This window comes from Myotis yumanensis, unplaced genomic scaffold, assembly GCF_028538775.1.
Source record: "Myotis yumanensis isolate MYYU_CA2020_CCGP unplaced genomic scaffold, mMyoYum1.0.hap1 SCAF_10, whole genome shotgun sequence".
NCBI classification, from domain to species: Eukaryota; Metazoa; Chordata; class Mammalia; order Chiroptera; family Vespertilionidae; genus Myotis; species Myotis yumanensis.
This window is the reverse complement of record NW_027223761.1, coordinates 13,020,593-13,033,462: the sequence shown is the minus strand read 5'-3', so window position 1 is coordinate 13,033,462 and position 12,870 is coordinate 13,020,593. Positions and strand designations below refer to the sequence as shown.

Genomic DNA, 12,870 nt, shown 5'->3' with positions numbered 1-12,870 from the left:
GTAGGGGGCATGCAAGAGGCAGCCAATTAATGACCCGCTCTCATCATTGGTGTTTCTATCTCTCCCTCTCCCTTCCTCTCTGAAATCAATAAAAATATTTTTAAAATAATTACAGAATTTTACAATGCAGAAACTCTGACAAAATTCTGTATGTGGAGGAAGTGCCTCAGCTAATCCCGAGCCTTACAAGGTAATATTCAACACACCATCCTCTTCCATGATATTTGCCTTTATTGCTCTACTATAGATACATTACATGTGAGCTCAGAGGAACTGAAGAGCAGTTTATTCAATTGGAACTTGCTCATGTATGACACTCATCCCTTCATTTCTTCTTCTTTTATGCATCCATGTCCTTTTGTTAGGATTGAACATATCACATCTCAACAATCTAATTAAATATCTTCTCCCTTATATGGTGAGCTTGTTCTTCTTTATGAGATGCACTTTCCAATAATGTAGCCACTCGCCACATGTGGCTATATAATTAGAATTCATATAATAAACTTAAATTTTTTTCTGTCACCCCAGCCACATTTCATGTGGTCAGTGGTCACATGTGGCTAGTGGTTACCATATTGGGAAGAAATTACATAGAACATTTCTATCACTACAGAAATTACAGCTGGATAATTCCGACCTAGACTTTTTCTACTTAAAGGGTTGTACACGGACCAGCATCAGCAGCTCCTACTAGAAATGCAGAATTCTGAACCCTACCCACAAACCCAATCTGCGATTATGACGTGACAGGGACCTTTGTATGTACGTTAAAGTGTGTACAACACTGGTCTACCTAAAATCATAGAATCCAGCAAGTGTATTTTAATGGATATTAAAATGAATGAAATACCCTATTTCTTTTTACATACAAGTGGGGGGAGTCCATTTAGTCCCATGACTCAGTTTTAGGTTAGTATCAACTATGTCTTCATAGCATCCTTATTTCACTTTCAATAGCACTGTATTTTTAGGGAGCATATAAAAAAGATTAGGCTATGTAAAATATGTATTTGATATATGACTGAATCAAGTATTTTACAATTTCAGCCACTGTTTCAGGGTACCTTATTCATCAAAATAGATTAGCATGTCTCTATAATCTCTAAGTGCCATTTCTTAGCTATTGGTTCTAGGGGTGACAGTCACGGTGATGTTTCTAGGAGCCTCAAGAGAAATGCAGAATGATCTATCCAGAAATATTTGTTGGAAGTTAGTCATGGGGAATTTAAGTGTGATTGAGTAGGGAACTGCAGGGTATATCATTTTTGCTCTCTTCTGGGACCTTAAGGGAGAAAAGACATGTCAGGGAAAATTCCTCTTCCTTTGAAAATATTATAGATATTAATCTTGAATGCTTTGCTGTATAAATACTTTGCTAGGCTGAAGGACCTGTCTTGAAATAAAGATTGTTAGGGGGAAATCCTTTATACTTATCTGTATTAATATTATCACTGTGGCTCATTGAATATTGTAGCTTATAGATTTTTTTAAAAAATCAATCTTTGTTTTCATACTACTTGTTCCATCTCCTTTTGCTTGAATGAGTATATAGGGTTTATCTGTGTTGTTATTTGAGTTTCTAGGGGACAGTCCATTTTCTATATTCTGAGGAAAGGTCTCCAAATCACATTTTGAAAATGCATATGAATGTGTGTAAATCCTATATTGTTTTTTAAAAATTGTGTCTGGACACTATCCTTGTCCCAGCCTGAGCTGGAAAGATGAAAGTGATGATAAGACTATATGGCAGAGAGGCATACATAATAAAAGTCTTCTGCTGAAAGCAGGAATTAATATAGATGCTTTATTAAACCATGACTATCACACTATTATTTGAGTCGCAGCTCACCTACTCACCAGCTATGGACCTCAGATATATTATTTAGCCTCTTTTAGCCTCCATTTCTTCAAAAATAAAACAGACACAATAATACTTTTTTTATGGGATTGTTGTAAGAATTAAATAATGTAATATAAATCAGATGCTTAATTTCTAACTGATAACAGTGTTGCTGTTTATAATTTTGGCTGTATTCACTCTGAGCACAAAGCTCACACAATAATAGGGCTTGCCCTATCTAGGTGTTTACACAAACCTGAAGAGTTTCTGTAACTCAGCACCTTTTGAATATGTAAAAGAAGCTATAAATATATGAATATCCCCTTGTTCTAGAAAGAGGACTATAAACTACTTATTATGGTTTAATAGTAAAACTGCTTGCTATAGTTTAATAGGGGTCCATCATAAACTCTTATGATATCTGAATGATTAGGCTCTCAATTGGTTTCATCCTCACTTGGGGAACGGCCATAACCCATAACTATTCTGATGAAAGGAAGTGTCAGTTCTTTATCTGTCTTGCTCCAATATTTGGCCTAGTTTTTGTCTGTCTGTTTGATGTTTACTTAAGTTCTTTCCTAAATTCTGAGTTCTTGTTTATACACTTGAATGCTTTGCTGACCTGTCCCATCACTGAAAACATCCTCAAGCCAGAGTCTTATTTTTCATGGAATCATTGTTTGCTCATATTCAAGGACCCCGCTGCTATTCTATGAGTAATTAAGATGGCAAATCTATCTAGGCACAAGTCTTCCAATAGCCAAAATAAAAATCAGAAAAGTAGCAGGCATCACAGTGATAAGTCAAGCCAGTCCACCTTCTGGAGCCAAAGGAAACATGTTTCCCCAAATTGCTTTAACTACAGAACAGTAGAAATGCCATGTGAGAGGTGATGGTATTGCTTTCATTAAACAAATGTAAGTGGGATGTCACATGATAAAAGGTCCATGAAGAAATATGATTCAAATCAAGGAGTGTATAATTGGCTGGATGGTGGCAATATTTATGAGTGGATGTATAATTATTGTTTTCACTGTTTTCATAGAGTTCCCAGAATATTAGTATCTCTTTGAAAACTAAGAATATTCCAGATGAGACACCGCTACATCTTTTAATAGTGGTGGTGGGAATGGTGTGTGCCATATTATCTTAGGTTCAGCTCAGCAAATGTTGAAGCATCAGGACAGTCTTCGTGCTCTCAGGGAACTTAGAATCCTGAGGCAACATAGTGTACACACCCTCTGGAATCTGCCTGCTTGTATTGAAATTCTCACTAATTATGGAACCTCTTTGGGCCTCAGTTTCCTCATCTGTGAAATGGAGATGACAATAATAATAATCCTACTCCATAGAGTTGTGAAGATGAACTGAGTTTCTTTTTGTGAAGAATACCTGCCACACAGAAAATGCTATATTGGAATTTGCTGTTGTGGGTGGGTAGCTGTCGAATTAACATCTCAGCTAGAACACAGGTCAATGGCAATTCCACCTGAGCATGTTCCCATGACACAGAGAGCCAGAGAAAATAGTAGAGACCTAGGCTGGCACTGACAGATGATCACATCTACTCCATTCTAGTGATCAAAGCAAGTCCCCTGGCCAAGCCTAGTAAGAACAGGGACAAAATTAAATAGGGACAAAGAAGCGGGTTTCTTACTGCTATCTTCCCAATGTCTTTATGCAGAACACCAGGAGGTGTATTGGGTTTTTCTCAGGATTATATAAAGCATGTAAATGCATGTGTGTCTGTGAGAAGGTGCTGGGTAGAATGGGGGAAATCTCATTACTTTCTCTCATGCAGTTGTGACATCATCTGCAGGGTAGAAATCAAATCTTCTGTCTACTTTGTTTAATTTTTGCATTTACAGTAATACATTGTGGATATTGATGTAGCAATGGAAAATAACCTGACATTCCAACTCTTCACATGGTGTGATTAAAGGAACATTGAATAATGAGAGGCTCTCCTAGTCTCCAGCACTTTCCAAAGATGATGTAACTAGATTCTGAGTCATCTTAAATTAAGCCACTGAATTCTTCACCCACTTGTCTCTGACCATGCCCCCAGTAGTGGTATGAGGCCCTGCTGTGTACCTAACACTGTTGAGAGACACTGTGTAAGCAGTTCAATATTTAGGGTCTTTTTCTCTGACAGCTTGGATTTAGAGAATTTTGTTTAGATGACACATGTATGTTTATGTTATATATCATATGATGTATGTAGAACATATATAAAATAAATAGTTTCATATTCATCGCCTGGTGAACCTGTTCAGAGAGATGATTTGTCCAGAGTAGACCTCCAAAATCATTTACTAAATGAATGACCATTCTCTGGTACTTATCCTTCATTTAGTTTTTAATCAACATGTATTTGTTCACATTGGTGTAAGACCAGTTGTGCATTTTCTCAAAGCCATGAAAGATATAGGTAGGAGGAAATTATGAAATTGAAAATAACTAGTTAGCTTTCTTTTTACCTCTGAAGCCCTGAAACCTCACAGTTTGGACCATAGACACCAGGGAAGAAATATTTGCAGCTCGCCTTCTTTCCTCCTGGTAACAAAACTGAGCCTCCATGTTTCAAACAAAGTAGAACAACTCTGTCACCACCCTTCGCTTCTTGCCATGTGAAGAGAGTCATGATCCAACACTTGCTATTCTTGTCACAATAGCTCTTGTCTCAGGAATTCAATTTTCAGTGTCTCATGAATTTAATACCTGCACTATTATCAGAAGATTTGTAATAACTCATACGGCTGAACCTTTTCCAAATTTCCTGTTCATCTTAATCTTTCCACCCTTCCACCTGGGTGTAGAGGAGGGCCTTGTAAAAAGGCAATTCCCCCACTGTGTGCTGTAGTTACAGTGTGACCAAAACACAAGATCTCAGATGTGTCAAGGAGAAGACGGCTTCTGTTGACTTTAGACAAAGAAATGGGGAGCAGTAAGCTAAGGACATGTATCTCATCTGAGCTCTTGGGGGAACTGTCCCTGTGGACAGGGTTATTACTGGCTTTTCCCTTTAATTCCCAAAGCTCTCTTTCATCACAGCAGTACCCTCTAACACCTACTAAACCAGCGATACCTTCTAGCAAACTCCCTACCTATCTCGCTTTCAAAATCTGTTCTTTTTTAAAGTAAAAAGCTAAGTTTCAGAATCTAATTTGAGAAACACTCCACCTCTCAGCAATTTGCAGGCAACTAAGATCTACCTTGAGCCCAGGGAATATGTGCAAATTCTCTGCCTTGGGTTGCCGATATCTTTAGCTCTCTCCTGTGCTAGAACATGCCCCATCAGGCAGATATTGCGAAGAGGATTATGGAACTTAATTTTCAGGAACAGATAGGGGGGAGGGGAGTCAGTCATCTCACATATCTTGAGGCCAAATTATGTTTTCAATCCACAAACTAATCTCTTGATTTTTTCCACAGAATTGTTTCAGAAGAATTATATAGTAATCACGGAGACTTAATTTTACACCTGTCTAGTTTATTATCACTTTAGCTGGAGAATACTTAGTTCATATGTATAAGATTACAAAATAAAAGTAATGAGTGTAGAATAAATTCACTTATTAACTTTAAATTCATAATTCTTTTATTAGAACAAAATTTGAAATCAGTATTGATATCTAATTACTAGTATTTGTTTTACCTTGATTCTATATCAAAAAAAGGAAATATGAATTTACCTAGATTAGAGTTTGGTAATAAAACTTTTTAAAGGCATTACAATGCAACTTTAAGATGCATTTTTTGTAAATATAATAATACAGAAGTGAATTTAATAAGAACAGTAAGAAAGCTTTCCTCCCTTCCTTCCTTCCTTTCCTCCTTTCTTCCTTCCATCTCTTTAACTCTCCTTTAATCAATATATCCTATTGATTGCCTGCTATGCACTAGCATTTGTTGACAATTTAAAATAGAATTACCATCATGTGACATTTTAAAATTACATGTGTTTTTTAATTATTGATAAAGTAAACGTTAGAGTAACATACCTAAAAGTTAGAACCAAGCCTAAAGCATCTATAATGTGATGTCAGTGTGGGTGTTGTGTGTTTCCTTGCTCTTGTGTAACTCACTCTTATGCCATTGGAAGAGCAATCACAGAGCAGCTGTGTTAAACCTTCTCAGAATCTGATTGAACATGACACACTTTCATAGCGTGTGCTTACTCATAATTTTATGTGAACAGACTTGGTCAGGAATGGTTTGAAAAGCAAAGAGAAGTACAGGATAACAATTTTGAAAATTGGAAACACCTTTAAAAACTGTTTAAATATAGACACCAAAATGACAGGAGTGATTTTATTAGAACATCTGACACATACCCTCAAATGCAATTCAGTGTAACACAGTATTAATGCATTAGCACTTCCCTTTGTGTTGAAAATTTGACATTAAATATAATTGATAAATCCATTGATTTGCAGGACATTTTAATACTGAGTATTATAAATAAAATAGATTTTTTTTTTGTTATACTTAGGATAGCCAACCACCTTGCTTTGCCTGGGCCTGTAGGACTGGGGCTGTAGGACACAGATGAGGGGGCAGGCTATGTGTTTCAGGGACCTGGGGAGCTCTGGGCAAACCACACATTGGTCACCCTAGAACCTCCACTAAACCATGTAGTTTCATGAGAAATAATTTTACAACACTATCCTTCGGAGTTCTATGTCCTTTAAAAATCTATAATGAATTGCAACAAGTTCCCTTAGTCCATTGGGTTTTAGTTCCAGCTATGAATGATAATCATTGCAGGATAATTAAAAAAAAAAATGATGCTCAGGTCCACCCAAGACCAATGACGTTGGAGTTGATACATTTTAGAAGCTCCCAGGTAATTCTAATGTGTGGCAGAGCCAAGAACCACTGCTCCTAGGTTCCTCCAAGTTCCAGTCCACATGGTAAAGCCCAGCCTGGCTCTAGTTTGCAGGCAGAGCACAGCAGAGTGCAGAAAGTATCCCCGTCCAGGACCTAAGCCTGCTGTGCCTCTTATGTGAACTTACCCAGAGGTGTGTGGGTGAGGCCTTGTTTTTCTTTATGAAGCCTGCCCCTCCCCTCTACAGTTCTCCTTGTAGCAACCATGTATGTTGATATGAGATCTGAGTTCTGGAAACTGTTTTATAAACTGAAAAGTCAGTTTTAGATTTCAGGATTACAAAAAAAAATGACTTAATATCTCTAGAGAATATAAATTGTGATTTGTTTAACTGTTAAACTCCTAGTGCCAAGCACACAATGTTTAATTTATTTTTCAAATCTTAGAATCTTTCATTTACTGATTTTTCTTAAACAAAGAACTAAGGGTCTTCATCCAAGGGGTTAATTTATGTTTCCAACACTCATCAAATATTTATTATCACGTGCTGTTTGGTCCAGCCTTTGTAAAATGCACTATGGGGAATATTAAAAATATAATAAAGTACCGATTTCAATTTGATAAATGCTCTAATTTGTCAGAGTAGCTCTTTCTTGATTGCTATCATATTTTATGTTGTATAAATTATCTATCACACACTTTTCTAAACTCTTACAAAATTTTATTTACTTCTTATTACAAACTTATGCCTTAGGGAATATTGTCATCAGCCCCGTTTTACAGTTGAGAAAAGTGGGAACATAAAGAAGTTAATTAAACTGTTAAGGTCACAGAGCTAGTAACTGGGGGGGGGGACTGGATTTCAAACAGCGGCAATGGTGGGGTCCATGCCCTTAATTCCTGCATTATACCACCTCCTGTCAGAATGGAAGTTGACAGAAGACTACGCTGAAACCCACCAGAAGGCTTTACATTAGAAAAGGAAATGGAAGTATGTAAGATACTCTCTCCCACCATACTTAAAGATTCTTCCTGGTGAGTGGGAGCAGGAGATAGGAGTCTAGACTTGGTCACCCATGAAGTACACTTTTTAGAACCATCTCCTCTGTCATTCTATTCAGAAAATCACAGTTTGGTGATTGTTGAAGGATTCTTACACATGTTATAACTCCAATTTCTCATTTACCAGATGAGAAAACAGAATTTTAAGTGAATGTGGAAACAGCTCAGAAAATATAGCTAGCCATTATGAACCATAAAAAAGGAAATGAAAGGAGGGAGAAAAGGGGAGAGAGAAAGAGACAGGCAGAGGGATATACCTATAAAACAGAGAACCTAATGATAAAAATCTAATCAAGCACTGACTTCAATGTGATAAATGCTCTAATTTGTCAGAGTAGCTCTTTTTTCATAACTGCCATATTTTTTTTTCATTGTAATGAATATTCTTTTCTTTTTTTCATTTTCTTTATTGATTAAGGTATTACATATGTGGCCTTATCTCCCCTTGCCCCCCAACCCCCCTCACTCATACCCTCACCCCCTATCATATTTTATATTGTATAAATTATGTACCACACACTTTCCTAAACACTTAAACAAATTGATTTACTTTTTATTACAAACTTCTGTCTTAGGGAATATTGTCATCAGCCCCTGTAAACTCAGGAAGAGCTGGATCTCATCCCCCACTCCCAAGGGCTCCTAGAAAACAAAGATGTATCATGTGTGGCACTAGCCTACCTGTTACGTACAATTTCCTTGCACACCCTGATTTTCCTTTTCCAACTTCTACATCTATTCTTTCTGTAAATCCTCTTAGAAAAAAGAAGTTACCATCACTGTATGTCTTAAAAAAGTCAGTGGGCATGCCACAGTTTCTGTCTTTAGATTTAGTAAAATAATTTAAGTATTAGATCAGTGCTGGGATCCCTTTAGACGTAGGAAGCAGGGTCTTCTTCCACATTATGTGCCATAATTTGTCTTTGGTTTCAGAGTCAGCTCTGCATATGCCCAGAATTGTGTGTGTGTGTGTGTGTGTGTGTGTGTGTGTGTGTCTTTGAAAACTTTATTTAATATATTTTTTTAAATTTTGTTAACTAGAATTTATATTCAGTATTATTTTATATTGCTTTCAGGCCAGAGTTTTCATAATTTACTGAAGATTGTTTCCATTAGATTTTGCCTCTGAATTCTCTTTCCTTATTGGGAACCAAAAAACAGCCCAAGGTATCTCAGATGCCCAGCTCTTTCTTACAGGTAAACTCCACTTTTCTTATCCTTGTCATAGAACAAAGTCTTCCAAGCATATGATGAGATTAAATAAAATTCCATTAGGGTCAGAGTAAGAACAGGGTAGGAGCAGAGAGAGTTCATACTGATGGGGGAGAAAAGAAGAGAAACAGTCACAAGTGTCTTAAGAGTACAGAGTATTAACATGAAGAAGAGACATAAATCAAGAATGTTGCTGATGTTCATGGAGACATGGGTGAACCTATAAGAATGTAAGTGCAGCATAATGCTATACTTCTCATGTTTTTAAAAATACTATTTTTCTTAATTCCCTACCTAAACTTCACAAGATAGTCATAAAAACATAACATTATTCCCTTATGCAGATGAGAACTTCAGATCTATTCCCTAGTCATCTCATTTAAGATCCCTTGGTAAATTCACAGCAGATCTTATATTAAACAGTGCCAATTTTTTCCTGAATATTGAACAGGGACCTCCAGAAATTAATATTCTCTATTGCAAGCAGTGTCTAACAGAAAATTGCAATGCTCACCATAAAGCATTGAAACTCGGGCAGAGCATTGGCTGATAACTTATGAGATTTTTCTCTTAAAAGACTCTGGACAGCATGTTAGTCAGCAAATAAGTACAAGAGCCTATTTGGGTCCCCAGGAGTGAAAGGAGGAATTTTAAAGGACTATTGAGTTTGCTGAATTTTCACAGTGGATCAGCAGAAGTTATTTGCTCCAGGATCTCGGCCACTTGTGCTATGTTCCAGGGTTCTCGGTTCAAGAGCTCTGAGCCCCACTTTCTCATCTGTAATCCAGCCCTTTCTGAGTGAAGCGCACAGGAATACAGTGAAAGCCAAAGGGCTAGCTGGCTCCAAGGCTGTGTCCATATCACCTCACATTCTAATTCGGAGGAGACCGCATGGGAGCATGAGAAGGAGGCTTACACAGTGTTGGTAGGGAATCCGATTCACTGAACAAAGCAATTGTTCTCCCATGTGTGGAACAAATGGGTTTTTCTAAAGTGAAGCGAAGTGTTAATCAAGATTTTGTAGGGAGCCGAACCGGTTTTGCTCAGTGGATAGAGCGTCAGCCTGCGGACTGAAGGGTCCCAGGTTCGATTCCGGTCAAGGGCATGTACCTTGGTTGCGGGCACATCCCCAGTGGGGGACGTGCAGGAGGCAGCTGATCGATCTCTCTCATCGATGTTTCTAACTCTCTATCCCTCTCCCTTCTTCTCTGTAAAAAATCAATAAAATATATTAAAAAAAAAAAAAGATTTTGTAGGGAGAGTCACAGTAAATTGAAGAGCTTCCTGGGTCTGTGCCCCTCCCTCTACCTATGAGTGCATGTCCGGATTTGCCAAAACAAAAGAGAGTCTTTGCTGAATTATAGTTGTCAGTTCCAAATGTGTTTTAAGTAACTTTTTGGAAACAGAAAGAACCTTTCATAAGTTGAAGCAAAACCCATATACCTCAGAACAGGGTTTTGGCCCAACTAGTCAGATTTCTGACTCCCTGAACTAGTGTTAGAGTGTGATTCTGGTCAAAGAAATCATAAATATGATATATTTATTTCCCATCTTTTAAAAAGTACACATTTACCCCCTGTGATGAGGACTATACATTATCACTATAGCACATCATGGACAAAAGGAAACTTTAAAAAAAGAATAAGAAAATCATCTCTCATAATGTCTTACATATCTTCCTTAAAAAAGCAGCCTTTGATTTTTAAAGCATTCTCTTCTAGTTTCTCGTTATATCGCTCCACATACCGTCACATATCCTGAACTATCTGTATGAGTTTGTTCTCTCTTTATAAAAATTGTATCTTTCATGAGTCAGTTTCCGTATCAATGAAAATACTTTTTAAAACATGACTGCACATTATTTTTTTTAAATGTGGATGTAACACAAATTAAAATGCCATGGCAAATTAACTTGATAAACTTAATTTGCCATGGTTATGTGTTGTCCACACAGCCCTTTTTCTGAAAGTGAAGCAGGCAAAAAGTCTCACCATCTAGGATTTGAGGGCCTGAGGGGTGGAAAGTGATCCCTGTGTTGTCCCCAAGATTCTCTGAGCCCAATCTTTGGAGATCAAGCTGAGGAAATGGTTACAAACAAACAGGGTTTCTATAATTTCTGCTTTTCTCCTGTTGTCTAATTAGCCCCAGACAGACCAGACCCCAAATCATTTCCACTGGTAATTTGAGCTGGAAAAGAGATCGCAAGTGGTGGTGCCAAGCCACAGCCAATAACCAGATGACTCACCTAGCTGCCTAGGATCCCTTTGTTATTGCATCAACCACACTGTGACACAACCCTGCATTGTGCATGACTGAATTGGCTGAGCTATTGTATTGCACAGAAGCAGGGTTCATCACACTTGAAATAGCCCCAGTTTAATCAGAAATTGGGCTTTTAGCAAAGCGATGTCACAGTACGAACATCCCCATTATGCCAAGAACCCAAGGTCCTGGTGCTACTGAAGTAAGAATACCCTCCTGATACTTAGGGTGATAAATCACCGCACATACTGACCCCATTGATTAGAATCATGCAAATGCCTCAAATCTGATTTATAGAGGGGTTTTATAGTGATATAGAAGCCAAAATAATTACAACTTTCTAAATCTTTCTTACATACTAATTTCCAAAATAATGGAATAAAACTAATTATAAGAAGAGGTTGCTTCATCACATCTTCTCTGATAGAGTTGTTCTATTCCAAGGTTTATAAGACAACCCTAAGTTGTTTCTGTGCAAACAGGAAATGTGAACATTCCCTGAATTTACATGTAGGCATGGTTGGTGCCAACGGGATCCTATGCATGGTAGAGTCATTTTCACACAATTGCTTAAACAAGAGCAAGGGTAAGCTTTACTGCTATTGCTCTGATGTCCCGTGGACAGGGAGCAGAAAATTTGCTAGTTCCTCACCTGTGTTTTTAGGCCTCCTTCTAATTAATGTCAAACTATTTTTGTGTGGATCTCTGATTTTTCCATCAGATGGATCTCTAAGACTCTTGATCACATGGGACTTGAGAATGATAGAAGATATATTAGTATGCAGCTTTCCTCTGTGACTATGAAATAAAATAGAAAATATAAGAAAGTTTAAAAATATTACCCTAGGGTTAACCTTGATTTTACTAGTAGAATAAGGAAGAATTATATTGAAAGGACCAAAATTGCTCAAAAACTTTGGACTGCACCTGGACTTTTGGAAGGTTCCTTGTTGCCCTTCTATATATGTTATTAATGTTGCATTTTCTCAGAGTTGGTAAAAAAGATAAAGTCCTTGCGGGTTTTAGCCATTGGTTTATTTTTGCTTAATGGATATCAGTTGAGTATTCCCTATATCCAGTAGCATGGCAGGATGTTTAAAGCCTGAAGATAGATTGTGACTTGTAGTGACACCTTTCAGAAGTGTAAAATATAATGGGGAAAATAGGCCTATGTAATCACACACAGCTTTGGTATTTTTACTAAGTGACAAGACAAATTATAATGGGATATATTCAGAGGCTCAGAGAAGGTGAGGGTTGCTATGAGTTATATGTATCCAGGAGGCCTTTCTTAAGGAAATGGGACTTAATTTGGACCTGAGGTGTGGCTGGTACATACCTTTGTCTGTCATGTAAGAGGAAAAGAGAAAGCCTTGGTAATAGATTGTAAAATTCTTTCTATACAGTGGTTGGCCTTTGGAATATACAGACCAAATAATTTGTTTTTCCATACTTTCTTTATTTTTCTTGTAAAGAAAATATTTTCTATATTTTCTAAATAGAATCCCTCTCTGGAGAACCTTTTTAATGTACTGTGTTTTGAAAGTAGGATACCACCTCAAATATAAAACAAGAGGAGGTAGGAGAGGGTGGGGTTAAGGGACAGAGATCAACCAAAGGACTTGTATGCATGCATATAAGCATAACCAATGGACACAGA

General features: G+C 37.3%; 1 protein-coding gene across 5 annotated transcripts in view; it reads left to right on the top strand.

Moving 5' to 3' along the window:
* LRRC4C (leucine rich repeat containing 4C) overlaps window positions 1-12,870 on the top strand; it is a 983,070-nt gene that overhangs the window by 368,263 nt on the left and 601,937 nt on the right. The window lies entirely within an intron of this gene.